The following is a 21,741-nucleotide window of genomic DNA, read 5'->3' on the forward strand; positions in this document are numbered from 1 at the left end:
CCCACAATCCAGAGATGTGCTGGTCAGGTGAATTGGCCATGCTAAATTGCCCATAGTGTAGGTGCGTTAGTCAGGGGTAAATATAGGGTAGGAGAATGGGTCTGGGTGGGTTACTCTTCGGAGGGTCGGTGTGAATTTGTTGGGCCAAAGGGCCTGTTTCCATACTATTGGTACTGTAATCTCATCTAAACATCCTTTTCACATGCACACTGTCAAGGACATCTCAGGATCTTATATGTTGTAATCAAATCACTTCTTACTCTTCTAAATTCCAGAAGATACAAGTCTAGCCCTTCCAAACTTTCCTTTAAGTCAACCCAACCATTCCATGTATTAGTCCAGTAAACTTCTGAGCTGTTTTCAATGCATATAAACTGGGCAAGGTACTCCAGAGATATAGCTCTGTATAGATAAAGCACAACTCTGTTCTTTTGTATTCAATTCTTGCAACACACAACAGCAATCTATTAACCTTGCTAATTATTTGCTTTAGCTACATACTGACCTTTTGTGATTCATGCTCTAGGACTTTCAAATCTTTCTGCACTTCAGTATTTTATAATGTCTTACCATTTAGATAGTATGCTTCTTAATCTTTCTGTCAAAATAGACACTTTCACATTTTTCCCATTTATAATCCATTTGCCATATGTTTTCCCACTCATTTAACCTATGTATATCCTTTGTAGCCTCCTTATGCCCCCTTCACTGCCTACCTTTCTATCTACCTTTGTGTCGTTAGCAAATGTAACAACCATACCTTTAGCGTCATCATCCAATTCTTTTATGTTAATTGTAAAATATTGAGGCTATGGCACTGATCCCTGAAAATAACCTAACCTGTTTGTTGTTAACTAGCTAATCTTCTATCCATGCCAATGTGTTTTCCCTCTGCATTATGAACTCTTATTTTCCATAATAACTTTTGAAATGGCATCTTATAAAGTATCTTATAGAAATCCAGATACAGTACATCAACCAATTCTCATTTATCGGTAGTATTTTACTTCAAAGAAGTCTAATGGATTAGTTAAACATAATTTTCCTTTCATAAACCATGTTGACTCTGTGTGATTACTTTGAACTTTCTATGTTCTTGATATAATAACTTTAATATTATTAAAAACTTCGAACATCTTCCCTATTATAGATATTCAGATAGCAGGCCTGTAGCTTCCAATTTGCTGTCTCTCTTTTTGATTAAAGGAGTAATATTTGTTCTTTTCCAGTCTAATAGAGCTTTATCAAAGGAGGTGAATTTTGAAAAATTAAAACTAAAGCACATGCTACCTCACTAGCCGCTTCTTTTAAGACCTTAGGATGTCAGTCCACAGTTCCAACAACTTACTCAGCTCCACTTCCTGGTGATTGTAATTTTCTTGAGTCTTTCTTTTCCTTCTATAGAACTGTTTCTAGGATGTTATTTGCATCCTCTACAGTAAAGGCTGATGTTATTTTGCTATCTACTTATATTCCATTATTATTTCTCTAGATTCACTTTTTGTAGGACCATCACCGATTTTGTTAACTGTTTAATAAACACCTGTAGAATTGGTTGAATTAGAATAGGTTGAATTTTACCAAAAATCGGCTAAGTATCAATTTCATGCAATTTCATGGAAAGTTTCTGCCTGTCAGCTGTAGGAAGATATAACACAATTCTGTGCTGCTCACCTCATTTTGTACGCATCACACTTCTAGGGCACGCTACTGATGCTATTGTGTGCTCACCAGCAGCTGATATACTCACCTTTGCTGGATTAACTGAGATTCCTTTATTTAAAGCTTGACAGTGCACCAAGTCCTATCTGCCAGCCAGGAATCGCCCTTTACATTGCAAGAAGTAGAAGAGGATTGAAAAAGAAAAGCTTCTGAGGGCTCAAAGATGGCACAGATGAAACTTAATTTCAAATACAAGCTCACATCTAAAAATATGTTGGTCCTTTATGTAATCGTCTGTCTGATACAGGGTCATTTGAACTGCAGCTACAGAAACAAACTACACAGGATATCGTAAAGAAGCTAAACAAAGGCTGAAATTGCTTCTGCGAACCAACAGGAGTCACTTGTCTTTCAAGCAACAAATTTACAGTCCATGAATGATTAGTGCTCCCAGCTCACATCTATTTGAAGTGGGTATTAATTAAGTCCAGTCTGTACCCGCCAATATACTCTGCTATCATGCTGAAGATGATGCTCCTCCTGCTCAATTCGCTCTTTGCCTGGTTGAATTGCTCAAAGAGTGCACCTCGTCATACTTGGAGTGTCCATAAGTTTCCCCCAGACATAACCTCATCGTCAGGAGATCTCTCTTTTGCTCTGTGTTGATCTAGTTGAAGTTTGGGCACCATTCATTCTAATGGAGTCATTAGCCATGGTTGCACGAGCTTGTCTCCCAGTAGCCATCCTTGTAAGGCATCCAGCCCTTGAAACCAAGCAGGAACATGAGTGTTCTCAGGATATATGATTCATGGAAGCTCCGAGCGTAACTGGTATAGGCTTCTAAGATATGGTAACGATGATCATGTGTAAAGAGTCTTTAGTGTCCTACACCTGGGGGATGCTAACCTCATTGGTCAAAGCCTACTTCCCTGAGTTTGTCATGAGAAAATAAGATGAAATGGTGTGATCTGTCACAAATTGTACTGGTAACATCATTGATGTATTTGTGGATTAAGGATGAAAAGACACACAAATCCTTAGGTGGATCCTGGGAAGGAGCAGTGCATAAAATTAACACAGATGTCACTTTGTCAGCCGCTGGAATAAGTTCGTCACCCATTCCTTGTAGGTCCCAATTCTGTAGTTAGCATAGTTCTGTCATGGTGTCCCAGAATATTCTCAGTTTGCAGTGGCAATGCGCCTCACGCATTAGGAGGAAATAACATTGAGGATGATAGACTCTGGCCTCCCAAACTTTCTCTACATCTTGAGGAAACCTTCTGCTGTGAATTCTTCACAGGCATTTTTTAATTGTCCTGGGATTACTGGTGCATTCGTTCCTATCCATTTCTCTGCTCTTTCAAGCACCTCAGCAATAATGACCCCTGATATGACAAGATCCATTGGTTATGACTCCAGAGAACCTGCACTGGGAATATCAGAAACCGTTAGTAATGTGAGTAGTCAGCATTTGCATCAGACACAAATGATAGTTTTGCTTTCTCCTCCATACATTAGGATAGAAAGGATTCTGAGAAGAGGAGGCTTGGAATGCCTGTACATGGACTTCAGACAGAGGGGAACTTATTCTTATGTATGCAGCACAGGTCATGCCACAGTGATGTAGTAGATACAGTAGATTGTAAGTACAGTAGGAATAGTGAAACCTTGTCCCCTTAACCTCACTGTCCTCCTCCACATTACTGAAGAAAGATAGCATTGTATATAAGAGTGCGTTGTTGAACATTTACAATTCAAGGTGAGAGGAAATCACCTTCTACACATACTGAGGGGACCTTGTGCAGCCCATGAGATCTTGGATTGTCCTTGTGAAATGTGGGCCTCAGGTGACACTTTTGAGGTCACATCTAGTTACTTCTGCTTAACAGAGATGTATGGGTGTGATCAATCTGTAATGACCAATGACATGGCCAGGATGGCTTGTGACCAGAATTTTTATTCCATGCAGTTGGACACTTCATGCATTTCATGTGCAGGATGCTATGATTACAGATGTCTTCAAACTGTACTGTGAAAGTGTGATTAATGTAATTGAAGTTCTTACATGGCACACAAATAGAGCCCATGTATTCAGACAGAAATAAATCTCACTTTGTCCGCTCTGGCTGTGGTCACAGATATTTTCCGTTCCTATTGTAAGTATATGCAACAATGAAGCATCCACTGGAGAAAGTGAGGACTGCAGATGCTGGAGAGTCAGTCGAAAATGTTGGGGCTGGAAAAGCACAGCATCCGAGGAACAGGAGAGCCGATGGTTTGGGCATCTGCCCTTCATCAGGAATGTGGCACGTTCCTAATGAAAGGCTTATGCCTGAAACGTCGACTCTCCTGCTTCTCATATGTTGCCTGACCTGCTGTGGTTTCCAGCCCCACCCTTTTCGACAATGGACCATCCACAACCTGTTTGGGTGGACAGAAATTCACAATCCTCTGAGAAGAAATTGTTCTTATTCTCCATTCTATGTGATTGTCCCTTTATTCCTGAGACTGTGTACCAGTGTTCCAGATTCCTCAGCCAGGAAATCAAACTCTCAGTGAATGCCCTATTATCCCACGTCAGGATCTTATATATATTGATGAGATCACTTTGCACTCTTGGATACATCACCTCACACTTCTCGTCATTAAAACTCATAACTGCCTACCTGCCCACTTAACCAACTTGTCTATGTCAACCATATGAGGCAGGTTGACTACAATTTCTGGAAGGATTTCAAACAGCACTTACCAGGACAGAAATCAGACATCATCCTCCTAGATTGTCTCATCTTTGCCTTATATGACCTTGCTGTTTTTAAACAAAAACAATCGATACGCGATGTCTCCTCTAACCAGTTCTGAGCAAAGGGGAGCAATTGAAAATCATTATGCCTGAAATGATACTAACAGCTTGCCATTGATATCATATAATGAACAATGATTCTGGCTAGAGAGATAGGAATCAAACGTTACATAAACACTACTTCATTAGGTTGAAACAGATTCATTCAAGAAACCTGCCACATGTCTGAAACTTCTGGAATTTGAAAAAGACTGCATTGTAATTTCTGGACTGCCTTGCTTCAGTCTGGTAAGGAGCAGGTTGCTAATAAAATTACGTTAGTCTGCTAACAATCTAACTGATGCCACCACAACCAGACTCCATGTTTAGCTATTCTCCTTTGAAACTTAGTTCAAGAAGAAATCTTGTATTCACTGGAGAAGAGGACACCAACCTAATTTAACTTCATCACCTTAGAAAAAAAATTTGCAACTTCATGCAACTGCACCCACCTAACCTCAATGAGCTACAGAAAATAGTTTCTACTGAACACTTACCTTCTGGACTCAGTTATAAATCAAGCAAGTTAATTGTGAACTCAATTCTTCTTTTGTCTTTACATGCTTATATTTTGACAATCATCCTCTGGGTTTGGATGCATGAATAAACTGTACAGGGTAGTTTTGTTTTAACCCTAAAGAGGGTTTATTGCAAGTCAATTAAAAACAAAAGTGGACTTCACAAACAAAGAGTTTGGAGGGAATACACTAGCAGCCCATTTCAAAAGAAAAAAGAAGAAAAAATGTTATGGTTGTCTGCATACAGGCAGAAAAGAAAAATAAAATAACTAATCTCTCACTCTTGCCCATAATAATCGAACCTGAAGAAGTAAAATTTCTTTACAATTTACAGATCTTTGTTCTAGCACACAAAAAATCTATATCGTTGTACTTCACTGAAATATGCTAAGAAGCCGGATGTTTACTTTTTGGTTGCAGGAAATCTGGAAAATAATTTATTCTGTAACTTGCTGAGAAAGTTGATATACGAGAAGAACTCAGCTATCCTGAGGCTTCAGTGCAGTCAGTGGCTTACGCTGTTTTTTTTTTGGCTTAGGTGGTATGTGTAATTTAAATTTGAACAGTGAAATTTCTATGTGTGTTTGAAGGAAGCAAAGGCAAATAGAATTGGGCTCACTGCACTATTCATTACATCATTAAAATCACATTGTCATGGTGAATATTAATGCACAAAATCTTTGGCCATATCAGTAAAGCTTGAGGCTGAATTTTATTTATTCATTCAAGGTAACCTCCCAGTGTTGATGTAAGGAATTCAGTGATAACAGTACTGTTGAATGTTCAAGGGATGTTGGTTAAGCATGCATTTGTTGGAGATGGTCACTGTCTGGCACATGTATGTGTGAATATTAATTTGATTTCCCAAGCCTGAACATTGTCCAGATTTTATTGCAGATAGGCACAAAGTCCTTTGTCATCTGAAGAGTTGCAAGTAGAACTGAATTCTGCAACCATCCCCACTCCTGACTGTCTGATACAGAGAAGCTCCTTAGTGAAGCAATTAAAGATGTTGGACCTGGGACACTAACTTGGAAAATGCCTCAACCAATATTTTGGGATTGGGATGGTTGACCTTCAACTACCTCAGCCATTATCCAGTTATCATCGTACGTAAATTGAATTAGTTCAAGATTAGCATCTGTGATGATGGAGAAGTTTGCAATTTTGGCTGGTTATGATTTTGAACACCTCCTGCCTATATCTTGCACTCACCTGCGAGGATCCACTATCACTGAGGATGGAGATATTCATGAAGACATCTCTGGCACTTAGTGGTTTACTTAGCCACCTATGTCTACCCATAACTGAAGAGGTTTAAACTGATCTGCTGAATTTGGGAATGTTTGGCTCTGTCTAAAGCAAGGGTTGACAACTGTTCCTTTCTATGAAGACCATTGTTTTAATTAAAGGCAGTCTTTTAAAATCAATCAGCTGTTAGGTTAAAAAAGTAAAAGCAGTAGCATATCTTAAGTCAAAATGATTTTGAGAATTTAACAAACCATTTGTCTCTATTTCAAGCTGTAAAAAGGGATTTTCCTTCTGATACTTTAACGAAGGATCACAATTCCTGGTGAATTTCCTGTAATTTCAATCTGATGTTTAAAGTTTAGGCAAAAATCCCAATTCTTCATCCTAGTAGGTGAAAATCTTTGTATCCAAAATTGAATATTAACGAAATCTCAAATTTGCCTTCTACTTCATTACTTTTTGTCCAGAAAATCATAATGATATGTTTTCTTTCAGTTTTCATTAGAGTTTTTTTTTAGCTTTCCTCCAAATTGCTGGGCTGAATTTGATTTCTTGTTAACATCATCCTCCACTAGATATACCTGTTGGCTTAATAAAACAAAAACAAGTCATCTCTAAGCCAAAAATCAATGATGCACACACATTAAAAAAAAGTTCTTATTTTCATGTAATATAAATTGTTAATTTTATTCAAGTGCCTAGCCACTTTCAAGCAGTAGCACTGAAGCTAATGTTTTAATGAGGTAACAACGCAATAATGAAAATTATGCTGCCATTTATGTGACGTTATTTGTTCAGGCACTTTTTTTATGATAATGTGATCCAGGCAGAAAAGGTTGGGAGCTGAAAATGAGGTGTTTCGACACGTGATTTGGAGCACTGTTGATGACCCCTGGTTTATATAATGCTGCATCTGTTGTTGTAAGATGAATCTAGTCATGTCTGTAGCTTCACCTGATTAGCATCTCATTTTCAGGCAAAATTGGTGTTCCTGGCAAGGTCAGTTACATTTTACATTGACCAAGACTGGTTCCCTGATGATGATCGTACTAGGGTCGTATCCAAGGTCATGAGGTTACAGATGCTGGGGGAACTATAATTTGCGGCTGCTTATGGCCCTCAGCACTTCAGAGATTCCCTGTTTTGAACGACTATATCTATTAGGAATCTGTTCCATCTAGAACAGTAGTAGTATTACACAACATGATTGAAGATGTCCTCGGTTTTGAGACAGGTTTTCTTCCTATAAAAGCCTGTATGGTTGACACTCCTGCCTTTGTTATGACAGACTGATGCATCTGTCTCTGGTAGACATGTTGGAACAAGCTCAAATATGTTTTTCCCTTATGTTTGTCATTACCTCCTCTAAATGTTGTTCCTCACCTGTGCCCTTCATTACTTGGCTAGCTTGGTGAATGGTAGTGCTGCTAAGCCACCCTTAATGGAGGACATTAAGATACATTTTATGCCCTTTTTTTCCTTAGTGCTTCTTACAAATTGTGTTCAGCATGTGGGAATACTGACTCCGTATCTAAGGGAAGGTGATATATAGTAATCCACTCATATTTGACTGCTGCATTAAGACTTCAAGGGGTCTAGAATCATTCTTGAGGACTCCCAGGTTCATTCACTTTCATCAGTATATTATTCTGCTGCCACCTCTGACAGGTCTGTCTTATCAGTGGCATGAAACCAATCCAGGGAGAGTGATAGGATGGTGGTTAAGGGCACTAGCTTACAGCAACTGATGGGAGAAAATAATCTGCTTTCTTCAGGTTTCAGGTATTTTTACTGCCGTGAGAGAGAGAGAGAGATGGGCACACGCACAGACCTGCTCTTCCAAAAGTCCAAAGCCTCCTCCCTGTATCATTCATCCCTACAAGCTGTTCAGCTACCCATAAGCCAATCAGGCTGCTGAACCTTCTCATCCATGACTGATCACAACTGCACAAACTAATCAGATATTTGTTGCCAGCCAAATCTCACTCTACATTTGATTCCTTCTACTAGGCCATCCAAAAAAAACCTCTCCTGGTGCATGAACAAAGCAACAGTTTTGGCACCAATACAATGAGTTTCAGCAACTTTGTTTTAAAAGTGCCATAATTCCTTCCACAATCTCCCCTTTTCCTTTTACCATTTCAGTCTACAATCAAAAATACAGAAAATGGAATGATATCAGAATCCCAGAATCAAGAGTAAAAGAAAGTGACATATATTTCAGTTATAAGCTATTGCAAAATAGAATTTGAGAACAAGTACAGCGAGTTAGTTAATATTTTATTAACTTTCATTAAGGCCTTGCTACGATGGATACAGCATAATAATGTCCATCAGTAATGTTAACAGTTAATGACCTGGCTTTGCTAGATCCCAGGTAATATTATGTGCCATTAGAGTCAGTGAATGTTATTCAGTACAGATACATATCCTTTTATCCAAAATGCTCGGAACCAGCTGCTTTGCGGAAAGCAGAATTTTGCGCTTTTCAGACTGTGACAGTTTAATGGTGAAATTTTAAAAAATCTTACCGGAGAAGCAGACTTCTAACTAAAAACGTGCTTGACCACGCCCCCCCCCATGTCGCATCTGAGTGACACACAGAGTGGGTGTTGACTTGGGGGTGTTGACAGAAAAACCTCAGGCCTGTAGATGCTTGGCCATGCCCCCACCCCAAGTCACATCTGAGTGACGCACATCAAGTGGGTCTCAACTTGGGTTAACTGTTTGCTGGCCAAACAACCTTGTTAATGAGAAAAAAACTTCACAAAAAAACTTTCAAATTTCAGAACTTTACGGTTTTGGATGTCCGGATAAAGGGTTACGTACCTGTACATATTAAAATCAAGACTTTCACAGAATCCAACCTAGATTTTTAAAATTTATTCAAATTATTATATATTAAGTGCAAATTCCCGATACGTTTGTTACAAAACTGTTGCCATCATTGGCGGCACAGTGGCTCAGTGGTTAGCACTGCTGCCTCACAGCACCAGGGATCTGGGTTCGATTCCAGTCTCAAGCGATTGTCTATGTGGAGTTTGCACATTCGCCCCTGTGCGGATTTCCTCTGGGTGCTCCAGTTTTCTCCCACATTCCAAAGATGTGCAGGTTAGGTGAATTGGCCATGCTAAATTGCCCATGGTGTTCAGGGATGTATAGATTAGGTGCATTAGTCATGGGTAAATGTAGAATATTAGGGTAGAGGAATGGGTCTGGGTGGGTTACTCTTCAGAGGGTCGGTGTGGACTTGTTGAGCCAAAATGGCCTACATTATAGGGATTCTATGAAAACACTTTTTTGAATTGAATTCTGTCCTGTTCCACAATTTACGCACTTCCAGATATTATTATATGAATGTTACTGTTTCCATGAGAAGTCAGTAGAAGCAGAACAAGATATTGAAAACACAATATATATGTCTACAAATGTTTTGGTCTGATTAGACTTGACATAATGTACCATAAAAGGATGTTGTATGAAATGTGCAGAGGCTGCAAGCTAAGTTCCCAATTATGGAGGAAATGCCACTTTCGTGACTCTGAAGAAACTAAATTTAGTACTTGTTAAAACAATTAAATCTGCAGAATACAATTTTGTTTCAGTCTATCTTGTCAGGAGGAAATTCCGTAATGAATTGCTCAGGTTGAATAGTTCAATTGATAAAAATATTGTAGAATTACAGTATGTCTGTAATATTTGTAAACTATTATTCTATCCAACCTGGATGTTTGATTCATTGATTAAATGAAAACTAAACTCATACAGTTTGATTTATCAACTTCTGGACTTCCTTATGGTGTATTTGGATAGTTGCCACAGTGCATTTTTGAATTGACCACTCATTTTTAAGTTAGTACAAAATACTGTTCCTACAAAAGTAAATCATAGATACAGTATGCCTTCTACTCCTTTTAATTCAAAGTCAGTTAACACTATATGCTTGTTTGTGCTATGTACTTGTTAACCTATTTGTGCAAAATTACTGAGCAGTTGGGATGAATATAACTGTGTATGTCTAAGGAAGTAATCATGTAGTCCATAATTTAAGGATGATTATGGACACTTGCGACAAGTTGAATTTTACTGTAAATTAAATTATTGCAGTTAAAATAGCAAAAAAATTAGCAATACAAAAATCAAAAATGATTTTGTACTGAGATTGCTTTTTTTATGTAATGTTTATGCTTGAGACAGCATGGAAGCATTATTATATCCATTGTGTCTAACAACATAGTTTTTTTATTCATTAATTATTCTATTTCTTTATATGGTTTTGAGTTCCTTTCATTTCGTTTAGAATTAACAATGAATAACAAAATTGAATAATAGAATCCTGAGTGGAGATATTTTAATGTACAGACTATCAGTTTTAAAACCTGTGCACAGTCTATGTGTGTTTAAATGAAATAATTGAATTAACAACAATCTCATGCCCCAGTTCATTGAATGGTAAGATAATAGTTTGCACCATGATGGTCAACTACATGTTAAGCATCTCCAGTTGCTGGTTGGGTGCCCACTTTGTCATTGGCAGTCTCTGCTGCATTTGGTGGAGTGAAGGACAATGAATTGAGAAGGAGCGTGATTCATTGGCCCATGCCATTGTAATTCTAGTTGTTTTAACTTATTCCTGAAGATGGTGCTATTACTACTTTAAAAACAGTAATGTAAATGCGCCAATTAGTCATCTTCATGCCACAGAAGGCGCTATAACTTATTTTCTTGTTAGAACAAACAGAGCTAAAACACAAATTTAATCTAACTATGAGCAATGCCATGGGAGGTTTACTAAGATCCTTTGTAACAGTGACAGTTTTAGCCCATTGAAGTCAATCTTAATGCAGTAATAATAATGCCGGTTGTTCCAGAGGTGGTGCTGTAACTCAGCTCCGTCTGTTACATGGCTACAATGTGTACAATTTTAGTCAAATAACTGTAAACAATATCATGCAAGGAACCATACTTGTTATAAGTTATAAATAAGATATCTATTTGGTGCTGATTTGGTTAAATTAGGAGTTAAGTTAACTTGTTCAAACATTATGCGTCTTTTCAGAGCAGTATTGATTTCAGTAATTCAATGAATCACAAAATGACCAAATTCCTTTAGTCTTGTGTGATTCATGCTAATGCTTGAGCCATTGAAGCACATTTTCGATGTGATTTTTAAAAATGTTAAAGAAAATCAGATCTTTCTTCGCTAATGAGTTGTGAAATCCTTCAAAAGATCTTACACTAAAGTGCTATGGTGTAGATTTTCATCTTGACCCTGCATGTAAAATTTTGGAACTTGATAGAAACGGCCTGATTTTCATTTTCACAATTAGCTGTTGAAAATGTGCTACTCTATGTTGAAAAATTTGTGTCCTCAGGGTGGGTCTGTGAACTGCAAATTTGTATAGCTCTTTCAAGCTCCCTTTTTGGGTTCCAATGTTTCAGCTTTAAAAGACAGCTTTATGTTTTAAACAAGATGACAGGTTTACTCAATCAATACTGAACGTTTTTCAAGTAAACATAATATGGTCATTTGACAGATAGAAAGATTGAGAATAAGAATAAAAATTATGTATGAAGATGAAAATGAAATCAATGTCTAGTATCAGTTCAGATCTGTCTCTTGCTTGAAGATTCTCTTTCTGCAATGAAGAGGTTAAACAGGTAAAGCCACATTTTGCAAAACTAGTGGCTTCTGCGGTTGAAGAGCTGGAGGTTGCTCCTGTGTGCAGGCTAAGCAGAAGGGGTTCTGGAAGGCAATGAAGGCACCTTTGTTCAGTTTTCAGTTTTCCAACATTGCAGGTTGTAATCCTTGGTAGTCAAGGTCAGTACAGCCGTCCTTTAGCTTGTTTACCTTTCTCCATCTTCTTCCTGAGAACCCTCTGTCTGATGGTGCCTCTTGGGGTTCTTCCTGCTGCAGTTCTGCTCAACATGGTTGCTTACAGCTTACTGATGAAAGTTTAAAATGGTCACTATCCCAGAATCTGCAAATTATGTTTCGAGATTGGATGTGGGTTGCCTATGACTGGGATACAGATGTATCCCTATCTCTGATTTTCACATGTGAGAAAAAACTGTCACACCTCCAGGGAAACCATTGTTAAGAGGCTTCTGTTTATTGGAAATGTTTATTGTATTTCACATATTTTTTGATTTCGTCCTGACATAATACCAATACCAACTGCATTTCACAAAATAGTCATGTAACTTCTGGGAACTGTAAGATTCTTGTGCATTTTAAAGATCAAATGTGGGTGGCACAGTGGTTAGCACTGTTGCCTCACAGCGCCAGAGACCCGGGTTCAATTCCCGCCTCAGGCGACTGACTGTGTGGAGTTTGCACATTCTCCCCGTGCCTGCATGGGTTTCCTCCGGGTGCTCCGGTTTCCTCCCACAGTCCAAAAATGTGCAGGTCAGGTGAATTGGCTATGCTAAATTGCCTGTAGTGTTAGGTGCAGGGGTAAATGTAGGGAATGGGTTTGGGTGGGTTGCGCTTCGGTGAGTCGGTGTGGACTTGTTGGGCCGAAGGGCCTGTTTCCACACTGTAAGTAATCTGTGAGTAAATAGCTTTCTTAGAAATTGTGTTATGATCACAGAGGAATGTAACTTTTAAGAAGGCTGTTGGCACAGTTGTATTCAGTTAAAGAAGGAACAACTTGCATTTATAGAACACGTTTTTATGACCTCTGGATGCTTCAAATACTGTATAGCTAATTCAGCACTTTTAAAAATGTAGTCATGACTCGATTTCAGTTAAATAGAATGGAAGACCATGGCCTACTTGGCAATTAAAAAGTTTAATACCAGCTTAGTGATTGTAACTCAGAGTTGCCTTGGCTGTTATAAAGGAAATGTTTAGTGGTCAGTTTCCATTACCTGGTGTTGGGTTCTTGGAGCATCAGCAGTAGCAAATTTTACAGTGATCTTTGAAATTGTTGGCATTAATGGTTTACTTTTCAAATGAGTGTTGTAACCTGATTCTTTTCTTCTTGAGACACAGAGGAGCTTCTCTAGCCTTTTTTCAGTTCTTCGGTCTAAAATCCATCTTCTCTGCCTGGCCAAAACAGCACTTTGATAATCAAGCTGGTTGTATATACAGGTCTACAGAAGCTATGTTTTCAGGCTTGATAATTGTAGGTGAGATTCCATTTCCAATATCATAATAGTGAAAATCAAAATAGGAGACCATGGCTCTTTTGTATTTTTCATGGGGTCTAGACTAGTTTCTTAGATAAAATGTTAATTTAGCTAAGATTGGCATTTGTTGAATCTATGTTGCATATTTCTTGAAACTTGGGTGAACAGTGGAGATCAGGTAATGCCTGTGATCATTTTAAGTGAGTATTTTCAATCCTTTTAAAAATAATTCAATTCATGAAATTCCTAGATATTACATCAGCCACTATTCAAAGATCATTACTCCATATTTTATAACAATATAACAAAAATAATCACATTGGCGATAGCCTATCTGGGAGAAACTGAAACAGAATCACAATACAAGTAACGTGAGCCTTGAATGAAAGCACAATCTTGAAACACTCAGATCTGGGACCGCCTATGGTGAGACAGACAGAGCTAAAGGGCTGAAGTCCGAGTTGCATCGTGTTTATTGGAGTGATTTCTCCCACAATGCCTAGTGAGTTCTCTAACCATATCTTACCAATTACGCCTCATTCACTGTCTATCTCACGCCTATGGTATCCATTACGTCTAATTCCAGCCCCTCTTACTATATGTGTTCCCAGATCAACTAACCACTCAAGGGATATCTGAGAATTAACTGGTATCCTTTGCAAGCTTGTAGTACACCAGGTCAAGCTGTCAGTTTGTAACTGCTCTGCAGGGTTCACTACATTTGCCCAAATTGTGACAGGGAAGTCAGTGTCCTGATGTGAAGGCAGGGACCTGGAGGTCCCATTTGTCAGAATGCCACAGAGGCAGGATTTCCATTTCCCCCAGGACCAGACCATGCCAGCCTGGTCTGAGATTGTTAGCCAAGTTAAAACAGTCTCAGTCATCTGGAGGAACGCTCAGCAATGTAGGAAGAAGGTCTGTGACCTTCTCCACTCCTCATGAATAACTGTCACCATCTTCTCTACAAGATCTCACACTCACTTTAATTCTACTACTGTACCCACCTCCCTCCAATTAGAGTGCTCAACACTCTAATTCCTATGATATTTTTCCTCACTCTTTGTTACCAACCCCAACTCCCTACATCACTTACCCTTCATGCTTTCTGTGTTACCTATTTCCTCGCTTGGGATATCTCTTCACCTGCAACAAAATTAACAACTTTCATCTCCTTTAAAGCTGTGCTACCCATTTCCATCTCCTTTTAGAACTTCCTGTCTCTCATTCTAAAAGATCTAACTCTGGGATCTAACCCTAACCCTAACCTAACCCTGATCCAACCCATGAGTTGGCTGCATGTCCCTGAGTGCACAGTGACCTTGCTGCAGTATTAAAATTATTCATTCATGGGATGTAGGCATTGTTGGGCCAGCATTTAATGCCGATTCCTAGTTACCTTGGGGAAGGTTGTTGTGAGTGCCTTCTTGAACCATTGCAGTCTATTTCCTGTAGGTCGATCCACAACCCTGTTTGGAAGAGAGTTCCAGGACTTTGACACAATACGACTGAATGACAACAGTATATTTCTAAGTCAGGATGGTGATGCCATTGACTGTCCAAAGGCAATAGTTCGATTTTCTCTTGCTGGCAATGGCCATTACCTGGCTCTTTTGTGGCATGAATATTGCTTATCACTTTGCAGCCCAAGCTTGAATATTATCTGACCTTATATTGGAGGGGACATTATTGACAAAGTAGCTAAAGATGATTTGGCCTAGGACACTACTTTGAGGAACTCCTACTGAGGTGACCTTGAGCTGAGATAATCAACCTCCAATGATTATAACTGTCTTCCTTTGTGCCAGGTATGACTTAAGTGAGCAGAGAGTTTTCCCCTTGATTGTTATTGTCTCCAGTTTGGCTAGAGATCCTTGATGTTTTACTCAGTCAAATATGCCTTTGTTGTCAAGGGCTGTCACTGTCACTTCAACTCTAAAATTCGGTGCTTTTGTCCATGCATGAACTGAATGTGTAGTGAGGTCAGGAGCTGAGTGGCTGTAGGAGAACCAAAGCTGACTGTCAGTGAGCAGGTTATTGCTAAAATACAGCTGCTTGATAACGCTGTTGATGACACCTTCCATAATTTTACTGATAATCAAGAGTGGACTGATAGGGCGGCAATTGGCTGGGTTGAATTTGTTCTGTTTTTTGTTTATAGGAATTACCTGGACAAATTTCCACATTGTCAGGTAGATGCCAGTGTTATAACTGTAATGGAATACCTTAGCTAGGAGGTATGGCACATCTACAGCACACCTTCAATAGTATTGCCAGAATGTTGTCAGAGCTTCTAGCCTTAGCAGTATCCAGTTCCTCCAGCTGTTTCTTGATATCACATGGAGTGAATCAGGGCTGAAGACTGCTATGTGTGATGCTGGGACCTCTGGAGGAGGCTGAAATTGATCATCCACTTTGCGCTTCTGGCTGAAGATCATTGGAAACACTTCAGCTTTATCTTTTACACTTATGTACTGGAGTCTGGAATCATTGAGGATGGAATATTGGTGGAGCAGTATCCTCCAGTGAGTTGTTTAATTGTTTACTACCTTTCACCACTGGGTATGGCAGGACTACAATGCTTAAATCTGATCTGTTAGTTATGGAAACACAGCTCTATCTATCACTTATTGCTTACACTGTTTTACATGTGAGTAGTCTTGTTGCGTAGCATCACCAAGTTGACGTCATTTTTAGGTATGCCCAGTGCTGCTTCTGACATGCCTTGCTGTGCTCTCCTTTGAACCAGGATTTATCCCCTGTTTTGATAATACTGGTAGAGTGCGGGCTAAGGCAGGTGATGAGGGTGCAGATTGCGTTGGACTGCAATGCTGCTGTTGATTGATGCCTAATTTTGAGTTGCTAGATCTACTCAAAGTCTATCCCATGTAGTATAGTGATAGTGCCACACAACACAACAGTGGGTGTAAAATAAGTTTAACTGTAGTATTGGATAGATTTGTAGCTCAAACTAAGATTTAAGGAGGAGATGAGGAAAAATTGGGCTGTTTCCAGATTTTAATAAGAAAAGTACAAGAACATCTAGATCTAAAATATCATGTATTTGTCCAGTAGCACCCGGGTTCAATTCCCGCCTCAGGCGACTGACTGTGTGGAGTTTGCACGTTCTCCCCGTGTCTGCGTGGGTTTCCTCCGGGTGCTCCGGTTTCCTCCCACAGTCCAAAAGATGTGCAGGGTCAGGTGAATTGGCCATGCTAAATTGCCCGTAGTGTTAGGTAAGGGGTAAATGTAGGGGTATGGGTGGGTTTCGCTTCGGCGGGTCGGTGTGGACTTGTTGGGCCGAAGGGCCTGTTTCCACACTGTAATGTAATGTAATGTAATCTAATCTAATCTAATCAATCTAATCTAATCTAATCTAATCTAATCTAATCACATGATCAGAATGTCAAATCAATAAGGCTGATCAATGCCTAATGCTTAAAAGTCACTCTCATACTGTTCTGAAATCAGGGACACAAGGTTTAACATTTATCGCCAAGTGGAAATAGATAAAAAGAGGATCAAGTGACTGTAAAATGGCTGATAATATGATACATGTTTTTCCTCCAGGGTTTGAAAGCAAATTAAGTAAATTAGTTTTAATCATAACTGTTACTTTGTATATTCACTTGCTGTCTGTCAAATAAAACAGCTTAATTCTTCACATCTGTTGTTGCTCCACTATGTTTTCAGTTTGCTTACTGAACGATTAGAAAAGTGAATGTGAGGGCATGTGTGAAAGACATGTTATAAATTACAGATCACGGGAAGATTCTGTTATAATCTTGAGTTATAATATTGACTGTACAAACACACTCTTGAACATAAAACGACTGAGAAAGCAAAATTGCTAAATCTAATCTAAACTCACCTTAAATTTAGGTGAGCAACTACTTACAATTGGCACGGTGCAGCTGTGCTTCAACAATCAAATCTAAAGATTTGCAATCCTAACCTGGTAAACCATTCAGTACTTGTATGAAGTAGGGCTAGGGCCTGACATTTTCTACCAACTGGACTGACACATGGCATCCTAATATCCATTTTTCAGGAAATTGCTGACAGAGTAGGTGATGTGTGTGCTGCCATCCGTATCATCTAAATGCATAAGTTCTTAAACATAGTCTTATGCGTGCGAGGGTATCCACTTTCTAACCCAATGAAAAGAGTTTTGGTGGGTTAATAAGACACAGAGATGCTATAAAGCACAACTATTTTAAGATTTTAAGAATAGTCTTTAATTACTACAAAGACTGTTGAGTGGACTTAGCTTTGGGTCCATCTTCCATAAGATCTTGCTTTACTTTCCCACCAAGTTTTCATGACATAACTGAGTGAAAGGTGCTTATTGCACTCAGTCGAGTATTAATTTAGATCCCTCCTCACATAATGTAGATGGGCCAACCCAAGAGAGTAAGGAGCAAAACCTACAGTGTGTAAAGTTTACAGTCTGTTAATTGAAACTGTTAACATTATGTTTGAACTGTATTGGAAAAAGTCAAACCTGTAACACAATCCCCAGAAAAGAAATCTGATCAAACATACTTTAGCCATTGACAATAAGTGAACCTGTTTGTCACTGGTTTGTGCAGTAGAATTGGGGGATAGTCACAGAATTTTCTATAGCTGTTGATTTTGTAACCTGATTTGTAAGTTGATTATAAATATTGGTTAAAATCAGCCTGATTCCAGTTCTGCAACAACACCTTTTTTGGAACCTCTCATCTAAGATTCAACTTGACCAAAGACAGTTTAAGGTTCAATCCTGAATTTGAACAAAACAACACAATTAAAAGAAAAGCAGAATGCATGTGATTTTAAGATGTAGAGTTAAATCTAACACGAGGGATTTTGTGATCAACTCACATTCTAAATCTTAACATTTTGATTCTTGGATGCTCACAGTACTTATGTCTTATGTTGCTGTTTAGCACAGACAAAAGGCCAGACTTTTCTCTTGGTTGTCAGTAGTGATTAGGAGAAAGTGAGGACTGCAGATGCTGAAAATGTGTTGCTGGAAAAGCACAGCACGTCAGGCAGCATCCAAGGAGCAGGAGAATCGACATTTTGGGCATGAGCCCGACGTTTCGGGTTTCCTGAAGAAGGGCTCATGCCTGAAACGTCTATTCTCCTGCTCCTTGGATGCTGCCTGACCTGCTGCGCTTTTCCAGCAACACATTTTCAGCAGTGTCAGTAGTGATTAGTCAAGGAAGTGCACATGTTGCTGTGTGGCACCATGCTATTTCAATCTCATATCTGCAGCGTCTGCCAGCAACATATGTGGCATAGATATTGCATGTATTTCAATCAAATCACCATGTCACACTGTAAACAAAGTAATCCTCAAGCCAAGGAAGAGGAATCTTTCAGATAGTACAGTACATCAAAGATGACATCCACTATCAGTCCAGGAGTTTGGACACGGTCAGTCAGCCAGTTGGGGTGATCAGGGTAATGGGGTCCATATCACCACAGTCCAGGCAGTGGGCCATGGTCAGTCCTGCAGATCCACTGTAACCATTCTGGGAATTTGGGGAGTCAGTTGAGCTACTCAGAGATAACTCAGATCTTGTCAGTCATCAGTCCGGGCTGTCTGTACAAATCAGTTAGTGGGAGGTGGATGGGCCACAGTCAGTGCTGGGTGGGGGAGGGGTGTGGGAGGTGGGGATCTGTTCAGTGAGAACTAAAGGTGTTTATTGTGGGGATTGTGTGCATGCTGGAATTCAGAGGAGACAATATTTGTGAACGGTGAGAGATGATAGCGCATTGAAGCAAATGGGTTACTACAATGGGTAGATGCCATCAATAGTCACAATCACTCAGGCTTTGACAGAAGGACAAAGTTGTTAGCATGATTAAACTTTAAGCTACACTGGGTGTTGGGACAATAGCAGCACTCCCATGTATAGGCTTCTAAGATGAAATGAGGTGAAGGATGGGTAACCTGCATAGATTGGTTCTTAAATAGCAATAGATTAGTGAACATGCACTTAAATTTGCAAAAAGTGTCAATTGTTCCCAACTATACTGCCCATTTGGTTTTAGTTCCTCTCCTACAATGTGCATGGTGAAGAGCTGGCAGCACTTCACATGGTATAGCTGAGTTTAAAGGTGGCACTTGTAATCCTGGGCAGTACTTCCACTTGCAATGAGAGTGAAGACAGGATAAGCAGGTTGCCATAGATGCATGGTGCTGAGGTAATGATGTACGTTTTAGAGAATGAGAAGTCTCACCAGGGCTAACAAAGAGAAACCCTTTATGAAATTCAACAAGATTAACACTTGGTTGAATTCTGGTAAAATTCAACCCATAGAATTAAACCTAATATGAGCACTCACTGAACCATGAAGTACACAGAAAGCCTTCCCATTGAGTTTTATTTCAATTATTTTGCAATTTTGTATCCAGGTGATCCTGTGTTATTGTTTCTCATCAATTATAAACAAAAGCTATCAAGCTGATCAAATGATACCTATTGTTTGGAAGGATTTTAACTCCTTTCACCCAGCAAAATCCAGGTACAATGAGAGTTGAAACAGAGCAACATCTATTCTCCATTAGGAGTACAGGAACAGGCCTTTTGACCCACAATGTCTGTGCTGACCATGATGACATTAACTAATCCTATCTGCCTGCACATAGTCTGTAACCCTTTATTCTCTGCCTGTTCATATATCTGTCTAAAATACCTCAAACTTTGTGTTGTATCTGCTTCTACCACCTTGCCCTAGCAGTGTGTTCCAGACACCTATCACCCTCTGTGTAAAAAGTGCCTCGCTCACCTCCTTTAAAGTTTCCCTCTTTCCCTATCCACCTTTTCCATGCCCCCTCATAAACGTTATACACTTATATCAGGTTGCCCCTCAGTCCCCGAAACTAAGGTTTGTCCAATCTGTCTTTATAGCTAATATGCACCAATCCAGACAACACGTCGGTAAATATAATTTGCACCCTCTCCAAAACCTCCACACGATACTGGCTTGTTACTGTTTTAATTCCAGGCAGCTGAGGTGTATCTGAGTCAGTCAATTTGAAAATAATATTTTTAATCAACCTGTTTGGACATTTTATCACACACCATTGCGGTGGGCACGACTTGAACCCAGAACATTTTAGCCAGAGAGAGGGTTCGTTCGCTAAATTGGCTCCCCTAGTTCATTGATGTACATTCACATTAAGATAAGTCCTATTAGAGGCTTGTGGTACAATGGTAGTTACGAAGCTCTGGCCTAAAAGGTTAAAATCTCACCTGTGCTGGAATTGTGTTAAAACATGCCCAAATTAAAAATAACTTTTCAGATGGGTCTAATGTCAGAATTTAGCCACCTACTGCTCAGAGTTCAAACAAGATTTACCATGACACAAACAGACCTTGGAGTGATTTTAAAATCACGAGGGGAAGAGTTGGGTAAATAGATGAGGTCGTTTCCCTGGGGTGGAGGTGTTCAAAATGAACGGCATAGGTTAAAAGAAAGAGGTGAAAGATTTAAAAGGGACCTAAGGGACAACTTTTGCATACAAAGGGTGGTGCATGCTGGAATGAGCTACCAGAGGAAGCGTTGGAGGCTGGTACAATTACAATACTTAAAAGGCATCTAAATAGGAAATGCTTAGAGAAATATGGGCCAAGGGCTGGCAAATAGGACTAGATTTATTTGGGGTATCTGGGTGGCATGGATGAGTTGGACCAAAGGGTCTGTTTCTGTGCTGTACATCTCTATTGCTCTAAGACACCAGATGACCTGTATAGGGTCTCAAGCTACGGGAGAATTTGCAGTCGCTCCATCATATGTAATTTGTGAGCCCTGCTTTTGCTCACATTGACCTGTGGAACTTCCAGCAAAAGGGTGAAAGGTATATTTTAAAAATTTCATATGGCACCAGGAGAGGCAGACCTGACCAAACAAAGACGTTTGTGCCTCAGACATACAGGGCTCCCCCAGTGCCTGTAGGGCTCTGCTAACTCATGCCCCCACTGCAACTCTCCCTGCTGTGCCTTGATTGGTCAGGGGAATTGATAAATATTTTTAAACAAAAAAAAAGAAAGGCTAGAGGACTGAGACTTCATGAATAGTTTTTGTTAAAAGCTGTGTAGAATGGCCAATGCTATAAAATCCCATGTTACTAAGGAATTAGTTTAAAGGAGTGACAGTTTTTTTGTGCTTTTTTATTCTCAATGATAGAAAAGTGGAAGGAAGTTAGAAATCCCTGTTTGAAATGCTCATTTTATGTTGTTAGCTGGTTTAAAAAATTGAAGAGTGAGGAAAGTGTTTAATGCCCTACTGTGCAGTAATTTGATTCCTTTATTTTAGTGGTATCTCTCCAGGACCAATACA

General features: G+C 39.4%; 1 protein-coding gene across 4 annotated transcripts in view; it reads left to right on the forward strand.

Annotated features, from left to right (window-relative positions):
* The window catches only part of pcgf5b (polycomb group ring finger 5b), a 179,804-nt gene that overhangs the window by 72,227 nt on the left and 85,836 nt on the right, over nucleotides 1-21,741 (forward strand). The window lies entirely within an intron of this gene.

Source organism: Chiloscyllium plagiosum, chromosome 22 (genome assembly GCF_004010195.1).
Source record: "Chiloscyllium plagiosum isolate BGI_BamShark_2017 chromosome 22, ASM401019v2, whole genome shotgun sequence".
NCBI classification, from domain to species: domain Eukaryota; kingdom Metazoa; phylum Chordata; class Chondrichthyes; order Orectolobiformes; family Hemiscylliidae; genus Chiloscyllium; species Chiloscyllium plagiosum.